Source organism: Staurois parvus, unplaced genomic scaffold (assembly GCF_062004578.1).
Source record: "Staurois parvus isolate SC_StPar_1 unplaced genomic scaffold, SC_StPar_1.0 ptg000240l, whole genome shotgun sequence".
NCBI classification, from domain to species: Eukaryota; Metazoa; Chordata; class Amphibia; order Anura; family Ranidae; genus Staurois; species Staurois parvus.
The window spans coordinates 65,042-77,453 of NW_028318036.1; the positions used below are offsets into that span (position 1 = coordinate 65,042).

General features: G+C 41.3%; 1 protein-coding gene across 3 annotated transcripts in view; it reads left to right on the top strand.

Moving 5' to 3' along the window:
* TRMT1L (tRNA methyltransferase 1L) overlaps positions 1-12,412 on the top strand; it is a 212,090-nt gene that overhangs the window by 64,679 nt on the left and 134,999 nt on the right. The gene's annotated exons all lie outside the window — the stretch shown is intronic.

Here is a 12,412-nt window from a genome sequence, read left to right on the forward strand (position 1 = left end):
AGAAGTAATTTTTCTTTTATTGTTTGTTGGTGACACTAAAGCTTTGTCTACACGCATCTAAATTCGGACAGTTCAGAAGATTAGGCTCCACACTTTAAGCACTTTAACAGGGTATCTCACAACTGTGAGTACTGAGAGGTCTGAGGATTAAAACGCTTCCAGCATTTGAACCATTTAGTGTTAATTTAAAACCAAAATGGATAGAAACATTGACAGCATGTTTGATCTTCTGCAAATTATCAGTTCTAAGAATGCAGAAATGGAGAATTTGCACCAGGAGATTGCTTAAAATCCAGGAGGAAAGGTTCTGATTTTTATTTTAAATAACAAACATGTAATACTTCCCTACTCTGTGCAATAGTTTTGCACAGGACAGCCCCAATCCTGCTCTATTCAGGTCCCCAGCCAACACTCCTGGCTCCTCCCCCCTGCTACCTGCCGCCAGAGCAAGCTGCTTCCTCTGGAGGCACTTATTCATGCTTGCTGCCAAGCCATCTCTGTGTGTCTATAGGACACTTAGTGCAGCTCAGCCCTGATCCCTCCTCACTGGCTGTGATTGACTCAGCCAATGAGGAGGGAGAAACCCAGAAGAGCCGCTGCTATTGTGCACATTGCTGGATCGGGCTCAGGTAAGAATTAGGGGGGCTGAGGTGGGAGCTGCAGACTGAAGATTTTTTACCTTCATGCATAGAATGCATGAAGTAAAAAAATCTTAAGCCTTTAGAACCACTTTAAAGCAAAGGAAATTTTTGTGGCTTTAGATCAGAAATTACAACGTAAATGAAATTGTTTTGAAAATCAAGTGATTGCAGCAAAGAGAGAGGATATCATCTGAGATAAAAAAAAAATGACACAAATACATGAAAAATAAACCACTACGCTAACCAAAGAAATAAATATACAAATAAATCTATGACAAAACAATGTTGCCGTTGTTCACTGACCTGGGTTCCCACATGTATATTTAATACAAAATCTAAAGTGCAGTACAATCAAGGTAAAATATATATAAAAAAATTTACAAATTCATATCTTCTTATATATAAATAAATATAAAATATTCTATAACAATATAAATGCATTAATGCAACACTGCGTTACAAACGTGCTGAAAATACAATGCTGTGCAATGTCTGCAAACTTATTACATAAGTGTTTTGCCCAATCCTTAATAAGAAATATAGTCCAACTTCTCTACTTTTGATCTTTCAATCACATGTTGGAACAAAAATGGATAATGTCTACTTTCATGCATGCGTCAACAAAAATGTGAAGAAAACCGTGTGCTTCACTTCTGTGTCCCACCACCTGTCTGTGCTGCCTCTTACCTGAGAATAAGACCCACTCGGAAGGTCAAACTCTGCTTTCCCAAGTCACTGGGCTTACAGATTGCAGCAATCCTCCACGGACATAAATGACATAGGAACCTTCCCACTCAACAGGATATATAAAAGGCAAAAACTCTCATAGTGTGGTATGAAACACTCAAAAGCTTCATTCATCAAAAGATAAAATATTACTCACAAAGAGAGAGCACTTGAAGATCCAGTGCTCTAGATAAATATCGCCTTTTACATATATTAAATTGCCCCTTTAAGCCTGGACATCAATGGAGAGGATATGCCAAGATGTCCACTCACGAACTTCCAGGTGTGATGCCGTTACGTGGTTATGGCTGCTGACGCATTTTGTCACATAAAATAAAATAGTATCTTTTCAATATTCCCTCACACTCCCATCAATTACCCTCATATATAAGAATACAAAATCATGTATATACAAATGTCCACATATAAGTCCATACAAAGTGCTTTTCCAAACGTTGAGAACTAATCCACTTCGCTGCTCTTCAATCCAAGACACCCAAACCAGGATACCTCCAAAAAAAATAATACTAGATATAGTGCATTATCTTTTAAACAAAGAAAACACTCGTGATACTTAAAGTGACTCCTCCTAAACTCCCACCCGTGAAAAATCAACACTTCAACTTGTGATTTAGTGCAAAATCCACAGCCAGTGTCACCATTCAAATGTAGTAAATACCATTACCCTCTCATGGATGATAAGAACTACTCGTGATCACATGCATCAAAATAGGTAGTGCCATAACTCTTGTGGGATAATATACCATTACCCTCTTCCAATGAAGATAGGCATAAAACTCCTCCAGGGCAATCCAAAATATCCCCCTCTCCAGAAGCTCCCCGATGCTCCCAATCCGAACTTCCCCGCTCCTCAAAGGGGCAGATAGTACAAAACTCAGTGAAGTATATAAAAGGAATCCATATATTTATTCAAATCTTACATTAGAAAACGCCAACGTCCATCCTCTCCCACAGTCCATATGACTGAACTCCAGTATCCAAGATGGCCGTGCCGCTCCTTCCGGTTTGAAGTTCCAACGTTACGTCCTTGCGTGCTGACGCGTTTCGTCACTTCCGACTTTTTCACAAGGGTTCCGGACGTCAAATGTGCGGCTCCTCTTATCCTACTCTAAGCTATGGCAAAGAGAGCGAGCCTCCATCTTAACTAAAGCCCTCTAAATACGGCTTCAATATACGGAAAGGCGGACTACAATTACATTAAAATACACTTAAAACCAGCATCTATATATAGATGCCCAAATCATTCACCTAAATACATCAATATAGTAGCTCTGTTAATAAAATATACTTTTTGTTACCTATAGGAGATAGATAATTAAATATAGAGGACAAATCCACCAACACTCCAGCTCCCCCTATTGATCAAATATCCTACAGCAACAAACAAACAAATCCTACCAACCACTCATAGCTTCAGTTCTTAATGAACTAATGAAATTTATATTAATAAATATATTTTTTTCTTTCATAATATTGTCACTCAAAGTCAAGATAAAAGATACATTTCCTGCACATAAAATATTGGAATCACCTTATTTTAGATGAAACCACCTACATAAACTATTAAAATATAATTCCTTCTCAACATATAAATTATGTGGACACAAAGCAGTTTATAATCCTTATACATACCATAAAAGGTTATTAAAAAGGTTATTAAAATTCCAAAAACCTATCACTACCTCCTGCAGCTCCAAATACAACTAACCACCCCCTTCCATTTCAATATTAAAAATCAGAAATAAAACAATTAAGATCCAGTTCTATATTCAGACCTCTAGGTTTTAAAGTGCGTAATTGGTAACAAAAAGTATATTTTATTAACAGAGCTACTATATTGATGTATTTAGGTGAATGATTTGAGCATCTATATATAGATGCTGGTTTTAAGTGTATTTTAATGTAATTGTAGTCCGCCTTTCCGTATATTGAAGCCGTATTTAGAAGGCTTTAGAAGTGGTGCGTGTTGCCATTAGTTAAGATGGAGGCTCGCTCTCTTTGCCATCGCTTAGAGTAGGATAAGAGGAGCCGCATATTTGACGTCCGGAACCCTTGTGAAAAAGTCGGAAGTGACGTAACGCGTCAGAGACGTAAGGACGTAACGTTAGAACTTCAAACCGGAAGGAGCGGCACGGCCACTGGAGTTCAGTCATATGGACTGTGGGAGAGGATGGACGTTGGCGTTTTCTAATGTAAGATTTGAATAAATATATGGATTCCTTTTATATACTTCACTGAGTTTTGTACTATCTGCCCCTTTGAGGAGCGGGGAAGTTCAGATTGGGAGCATCGGGGAGCTTCTGGAGAGGGGGATATTTTGGATTGCCCTGGAGGAGTTTTATGCCTATATTCATTGGCTGTGGATTTTGCACTAAATCACAAGTTGAAGTGTTGATTTTTCACGGGTGGGAGTTTAGGAGGAGTCACTTTAAGTATCACGAGTGTTTTCTTTGTTTAAAAGATAATGCACTATATGTAGTATTATTTTTTTTTTGGAGGTATCCTGGTTTGGGTGTCTTGGATTGAAGAGCAGCGAAGTGGATTAGTTCTCAACGTTTGGAAAAGCACTTTGTATGGACTTATATGTGGACATTTGTATATACATGATTTTGTATTCTTATATATGAGGGTAATTGATGGGAGTGTGATAGAGGGAATATTGAAAAGATACTATTTATTTTATTTTATTTACACTTTCGAGGGTGAGAGTGATACTTTTCGTAGGGATACATAGAGTTTAATTTACATTTGCATTTTGTCACATGATACAGTGACTTAAGTGCCGTAAGTTCATGAGTGGCCATCTTATAGGGAGCAGCGCCAAAATATAATATAAAAGCAAATCAACAAGTGAAAAGAAATCACAAAAAAGTATTTTACCTTAAACTCAAGTGACTATGAGACTATCCCTTTAAGAAAAAATATAATGTAATATAATTACTATACATTAATCACAAATTTTAATAAGTGGACTTTATTATATTAAAAAATATTATATATTTTAGCTTACCAATAATTCAAAGTGGTGGCTGTGCTTTTTCATTATAGGCTTTTTTCCCCTCAGTTTCCTCCTGGTGACCTGGCAAGTAACACTCCCCCTGTATTCGAGTGCCTTCACTCTGGATGAAGGAACACAGGGGCACCTCTGAACCGTGGCATTGTTGGGGGGAGGGGAGTGTTGGATGTACGCTAACACAGGGCTTAACAAATTTATTTTGAATCTAACAGCCAATTAAAAAGTTAGGAGCCAAACTTCAGTACCCTATATTTTCTATAGGCAGCACTTTAAAAGCTCCCTATAGGTCATCAGTTTAGTGTTATGGAGGCGGTCTAATGCCAGAATTATTGTTCTCATTCCGGCGTGCACAGTGACATGTAATGTGTATCGCAATCAACATTTTCATGTGTAGGCGCCCCAACATGTGCGTTTACATTTGCACCAGGGGATGGGGGATTTCACACCCAAGCACATAACTTTAATTTTTTAAATTTTTGGTGTACAAAGTCACCCTCTAGATGTGCAAAGCTGGTAGAGGCATACCCAAGAAGACTTGCAGCTGTAATTGCAGCTGTAATTGCAGCAAAAGGGGGTTCCACAAAGTATTGACTCGGGGCTGAATACAAATGCATGCTACACTTTTCACATATTTATCAACATTTTGAAAACCATATATCATTTTCCTTCCACCTCACAATTATGTGCAACTTTGTGTTCACATGAAATCCCAATAAAATACATTTACGTTTTTGGTTGTACTATGACAAATTGTGAAAAATTTCAAGGAGATGAATACTTTTTCAATTCACTGTATATTTGCTTTTTAATACCGCTTTTAGGCATTTGAATGAAATTCACAGATTACACACGTAAGGATCAAATCACGTTTTATTTCAGAGATGGGTTTGTGAACACAAAGGGTTATAAGAAATCCAGTTCAGGCAATTCACATTTACACCCCAGATCAGGCAATGTCAAACACACTGTCAGATGAATTCCTGATGGACAGTTTATTCGGCATTGCCGAAGTTGTAGTTCTTTGGAGGATTTTTGAAGAGGCCGTGAATGAATCACGGCAACATTTTCAAGATTGATATTAGTAAGGATAGGCAGGAATTTATATTTATTGATGGAGTAAAACAGAGACAAAAGGGACAATGACCAGATAACTTTGACAGTGAAGGAAATAAGTATTTGATCCCCTGCTGATTTTGAATGTTTTCCCACTCCCAAAGAAATGATCAGTCTGAAAATCGAATGGTAGGTGTATTGTAACACTGAGAGACAGAATAGCAACACAAAATTCTAAAGAAATGTATGTCTAACAAATGATGCACTGATTTGCATATTCATGAAGGAAATAAGTATTTGATCCCCTTCACAAAACATGACTTAGTACTTGCTGGCAAATCCCTTGTTGGCAATCACAGAGGTCAGACAGATTAAGGTCTGGAGACTGGCTAGGCCACTCCAGGACCTTAATGTGCTTTTTCTTGAGCCACTCCTTTGTTGCCTTGGCCATGTGTTTTGGGTCATTACCATGCTGGAACACCATTCCATGACCCATTTTCAATGCCCTGGCTGAGGGAAGAAGGTTCTTACCTAAGATTTGACAGTATATTCCCCCGTCCATCGTCCCTTTGATGCGGCGCAGTTGTCCTTTCCCCTTAGCAGAAAAACACCCCAAAGCAGAATGTTTCCACCACCATGTTTGACAGTTGGGATGGAGTTCTTGGGGTCATAGACAGCAATCCTCCTCCAAACACGGCAAGTTGAAGTGATGCTAAAGAGCTTGATTTTGGTCTTATCTGACCACAACACTTTCAACCAGTCCTCCTCTGCATCATTCAGATGTTCAGTGGCAAACTTCAGATGGGCCTGGACATGTGCTTTCTTGAGCAGAGGGACCTTGAGGGCACTGCAGGGTTTCAATCCTTGTCGGCATGGTGTGTTACCAATTGTTTTCTTGGTGACTGTGGTCCCATCTGCCTGGAGATCATTGACAAGATCCTCACGTGTAGTTCTTGGATCATTCCTCACTATTCTCATGATCATTAACACTCCACGAGGTGAGATCTTGGATGGTGCAACAGACCTAGGGAGACTGACAGTTGTTTTGTGTTCTTCCATTTGCGAATGATTGCACCAACTGTTGTCACCTTCTCACCAAGCTGCTTGGCGATAGTTTGGTAGCCCAGTCCAGCCTTGTGTAGGTCTACAATCTTGTCCCTGACATCCTTGGACAGCTCTTTGGTATGGTAGAGAGTTTGGAATCTGATTGTTTGATTGCTCCTGTGGACAGGTGTCTTTTACACAGGTAACAAAATGAGATTAGCAGCACTCCCTTTAAGAGACTGCTTCTAATCTCAGCTTGTTACCTATATGAAAGACACTTGGTAGCCAGAAATCCTGCTGAATGATAGGGGATCAAATACCTATTTCCCTCATGGACATACAAATCAGTGTATAATTTGTTAGACATGCATTAATTTTGATTTTTTTTGTTGCTATTCTGTCTCTGTGTTGCAATACACCTACCATTTGATTTTTACACTGATCATTTCTTTGTGAGTGGGCAAACATTCAAAATCAGCAGGGGATCAAATACTTATTTCCTTCACTGTATGTTACTGAATATAGTTTAGAATTTGCAAATATAAAACAAAATTCTGCAAAGGTATTTGCTCGTATTACATGGGGAGATTTTATGCATTCTTTAGTTTTAACGAACCGTGTTAGTGGTAGCAGAAAGATCTCCAACTGTCAGTAATATATCCCCTAATATGGTCTTTAGTAAAAGGAGAAATGGCACATGACTAAGTGATAAGGGCACATATAAACATGGCAATAATTCTTGCCCTTGTTTATTTATTTATTCCAGGTACTTATATAGCGCCGTCAATTTACGCAGCGCTTTACATAAATAGTATACATTCCCATCAGTCCCTAACCCACAAGGGGTGTACAATCTAAGATCCCTACCTCACATTCATACAGACACATACTAGGGCCAATTTAGACTGGATCCAATTACCCTACCAGCATGTCTTTGGAGTGTGGGAGGAAACCGGAGTACCCGGAGGAAACCCACGCAGGCACAGGGAGAACATGCAAACTCCAGGCAGGAGGTGCCGTGGCTGGGATTCGAACCAACGACCCGAGTACTGCCAGGCGGAAGTGCTAACCGTTTAGCCACTGTGCTGCCCCATATTGAGTACATGTAACAGTAAGTAAAGAATTTGCATTACTGGTCATTCCTTAACCACTTGCCCTCCTGAGGGTTTACCCCCCCTTAATGACCAGGCCTCTTTTTACTACTCAGCACTGCACTAATTCAACTGTCATGCAATGCTGTACCCAAACGAAATTTATGTCCTTTTTTTCACACAAATAGAGCTTTCGTTTGGGGTATTTGATCACCTGTGCACTTTTTCTTTTTGGCTCTATAAACAAAAAAAGTTTTGAGAAAAAAAATTTGAAAAAAATATTTTCTCATTTCTGTCATAAAAAAAATCCAAAAAAACTAAAATTTCATCATAAATTTAGGTCAAAATGTATTCTGCTACATGTTTTTGGTTAAAAAAAATCCCAAAAAGTGTATATTGAATGCTTTGTGTGAAAGTTATAGCATCTACAAACTATGGTATAGATAATGGAATTTACACAGCTTTTCCTTTGACTGCTCATCACATTTCTTGAGGTGCTAAAATACCAGGATAGTACAAACACCCCCAAATGACCCCTCTTCGAAAAGTAGACACCCTAAGCTATCTACTGAGACACATATTGACTCGAATTTACTATTGAGCCTAGGCGCATTTCTGTGGGCTAGCGTCTATTTTTTAATAGCGGCCGTCTACTTTTAGACGGCAAAGACATTTACTAAAGAAAGCGTCTAAGAAGTAGACGCCAAATCGAATTTACTAAATAGACACAGTCTAGGAAGCAGACCCAAAAAGCAAACGTGCTAAGAAGCACGTCTAACACCATGAAAAATCACTGCAGAGACATGTTTCCATTGAAATTTGCAAAATATCAGGACTTCACTTTTAACAATATCTGACATTTCCAAAAATATTTTAAGGCTGGTCGTCACATTAAAAAACTAGACGCTTTTCCAGCGGCTCTGGCCGATAGAAATGCGCATGTGCAGAACACATGTTAGACGTCTTCCGTGGGCGCTTTCTTTTTAGATGCTGTTCAATAGTAAATCTCTGTGTGGAGTCTACTGACAGACGGCAAAGATCGCGTCTACTGTGTTTAACAAACAGCACTAGGCATATCTTTCTGTATTCTAATTTGAATTGCTTAGTTCTTTTGATTCTATTTTTGTTTCTTATCCTTTTTAATTATTTCTGTAATGATTTTACTTCTTTCGAATGTCTATTTAATATTTATTTTGACAGTTGAATATAAAAAAAAGGTCTGCAATAAAAAAATTAAAAAAAACAAATGTGTGGGGTCCCCCCTCCCATCCATACCAAGCCCTTCGGGTCTGGTATGGATATTAAGGGGGAACTCCACGCCAAAATTAAAAAAAAAAAACAGCGTGGGGTTCCCCCCTAAATCCATACCAGACCCTTATCCGAGCATGCAGCCCGGCAGGTCAGGAAAGGGGGGAGGAACGAGCGAGCACCCCCCCCCCCCGAAACATACCAGGCCACATGCCCCCCCCCCCCCCAAAGCACCTTGTCCCCATGTTGATGGGGACAAGGGCCTCTTTCCCACAACCCTGGCTGGTGGTTGTGGGGGTCTGTGGGTGGGGGCTTATCAGAATCTGGAAGCCCCCTTTAACAAGGGGACCCCCAGATCCCGCCCCCCCTCTACATGGTACCGCTACTAATTAACCAAAAAAGGAACAATGTAGTGTAAAAAAACACAGTACAGGGTCTTTGAGAAGTCCTTTAATAAAACAATGTCCCCCGAAGTAGATCCAACGTCAATCACGGCGGCAATCCGAAAAAAAAAAAAAAAAAGTTCCGGTACCGTCGGAGGCTTCCAGCCTTATGAAGAGAATCTCACTGACAGCTCTTAAATAGGTTAGGGGGACATCATCCGAGTGACCTCGCCCCATGTGACATCATTGATGTCACATGGGGTGGAATCACATGCTTGATGTCCCCGGCTGGCCCCGCCCCTTACCTATTTAAGAACTGTCACCGTCTCTTCACTGAGGCTAACCAGCTTTATGCAGGAGACAGTTTGACAGTTCTTATATAGGTAAGGGGCGGGGACAGCAAGCATGTGACATGGGGCGGGGTCACTCGGATAATGTCCCCGGCTGGCCCCGCCCCTTACCTCTAAAAGAACTGTCAGAGAGAGACTCACTGCATAAGGCAGCTAGCCTCTGTCTAGAGCGGAGCTTTTTTCTTTTTTCGGGTCGCCGTGATTGACGTTGGATCTACTTCGGGGGGCATTGTTTTATTAAATGACTTGTCAAAGACCCTGTACTGTGGTTTTTTACATTACACTTCATTCATTACAGACTCATTCACGTAGGGGGGGCGGGATCTGGGGGCCCCCTTGTTAAAGGGGGCTTCCAGATTCTGATAAGCCCCCTGCCCACAGACCCCCAAAACCACCAGCCAGGGTTGTGGGGAAGAGGCCCTTGTCCCCATCAACATGGGGACAAGGTGCTTTGGGGGGGGCCCCCTGCCCCAAAGCACCCCCCCATGTTGAGGGCATGTGGCCTGTTATGGTTCGGGGGGGGTGCTCGCTCGTCCCCCCCCCCCCCCCTTTTCTTACCTGCCGGGCTGCATGCTCGGATAAGGGTCTGGTATGGATTTTGGGGGGGACTCCACGCTTTTTTTTTTTTTTTTACATTTCGGCGTGGGGTTACCCCTTAATATCCATACCAGACTCGAAGGGCTTGGTATGGATGGGAGGGGGGACCCCACGCTGTTTTTTTAATTTAATAAAGGAAATTATTTTACATTCAGCTGTCAGTGGGGAACCCTGCTGACAGCTTAAACATTAACACATGGTTGTCGCTCCTAAAATCCCGCATGAGTTATTTTATCAACTCATGCAGCGTTTTAGTAGTGAAAACCAATGCAGTGATCATGTTTCAGCTGTCGGCGGAGTTCCCCACTGACAGCTGAATGTAAAAGTATTGCTGGGAATTATAAAAATTAAAAAAAAAAAAAAACGGCTTGGGGTCCCCCCTCGCATCCATACCAAGCCCTTTGGGTCTGGTATGGATGTTAAGGGGTAACTCCACGCCGAAATTAAATAAAAAACAGAGTGGAGTCCCCCCCAAAATCCATACCAGACCCTTATCCGAGCATGCAGCCCGGCAGGTCAGGAAAGGGGGGGAATGAGCGAGCACCCCCTCCCCCGTCCTGAACAAAAAAAGCAAAAATGTAGTGTAAAAAACCACAGTACAGGGTCTTTGACAAGTCCTTTAATAAAACAATGTCCCCCAAGTAGATCCAACGTCAATCACAATGTCACGGCGCCCCAAAAAAAGGAAAAAAAGAAAAACTGTTCAGCACTCGGCGAGGCTCAACAGCCTTATGCAGCCAGTCTCCCTGACATTTCTTATATAGGTAAGGGGCGGGGCCAGCCAGGGACATCATCGGAGTGTTCCCACCCCATGTGACATCATTGATGTCACATGGGGTGGGATCACATGCTTGATGTCCTCGGCTGGCCCCGCCCCTTACCTATATAAGAAATTTTTTTTTTACACTACACTTTTGCTTTTTTTGTGAATTAGTAGCACTTTTGCTTTTTTTGTGAATTAGTAGCGGTACCATGTACCACAGACTCATTCACATTGGGGGGGAGGGCGGGATCTGGGGGCCCCCTTGTTAAAGGGGGCTTCCAGATTCTGATAAGCCCCCTGCCCGCAGACTCCCACAACCACCGGCCAGGGTTGTGGGGATGAGGTCCTTGTCCCCATCAACATGGGGACAAGGTGCTTTGGGGGGGGAGCCCCCATGTTGAGGGCATGTGGCCTGGTATGGTTCAGGAAATAAAGTAAATCCAAATTTACCGATAAAAAAAAAGTGGCAAAATCCCAGAAAATGGCCGACCAATTAACCCACTAACGGCCCAAAAATCGGCCGATTTTTATCCAAATTTACCGATAAAAAAAAAAGTGCCAAAATCTCAAAAAATGGCCGACCAATTCACCCACTAATGGCCCGAAAATCAGCCGTTTTTTTTTTTTTTTCGATAGGCCATAGATGGGTCTAAATACGGCCGATTTTTCAGCCGAAAAAAAAAATCTGAAGATTTTCGGGCCGTTAGTGGGTTAATTGGTCGGCGGTTTTTCGGGATTTTGGCACATTTTTTTATCAGTAAATTTTGGAAAAAAATTGGACGATTTTGCCGAAAATTGGGCGATCAGCAAAATCGGCCAATTTTTTTCCAACTTTACCGATAAACAGAATGTGCCAAAATCCAGAACAAATGGCTGACCAACATGGGGACAAGGTGCTTTGGGGGGAGCCCCCCTGCCCCAAAGCACCCCCCTATGTTGAGGGCATGTGGCCTGGTATGTTTCAGGAGGGGGGGCGCTTGCTCGTCCCCCCCTTTCCTGACCTGCCGGGCTGCATGCTCGAATAAGGGTCTGGTATGGATTTTGGGGGGAACCCCAAGCTGTTTTTTTATTTAATTTTAGCGTGGAGTTACCCCTTAATATACATACCAGACCTGAAGGGTTTGGTGTGGATGGGAGGGGGGACCCCACACAGTTTTTTATTTATTATGGTGCTGGTTTTTAAATGTAATTCTCCCTTTTTTTTTTTTTTTCTTCACTATAGCTCAGAAATTCACCTGTCACTTCCGCCAGCTAAAAGAGAAAGTTTTCTTGGAATTTATATCCCTAAAGGAAACAATGTTTACTTTGAGTTTATTAAAAGATACAAAGTTTTCTGTAACTTCGGGGAAAGTGACTTCTAAGCTTGTGAACTATAGTGAAGAAAAAAAAAGGCTGGCATTTGCATTTGAAAATCAGTGCCGACATACACTTTGTATTAGTATTGCAATCCTTTGTATTGGGATACATAGAACCAACATA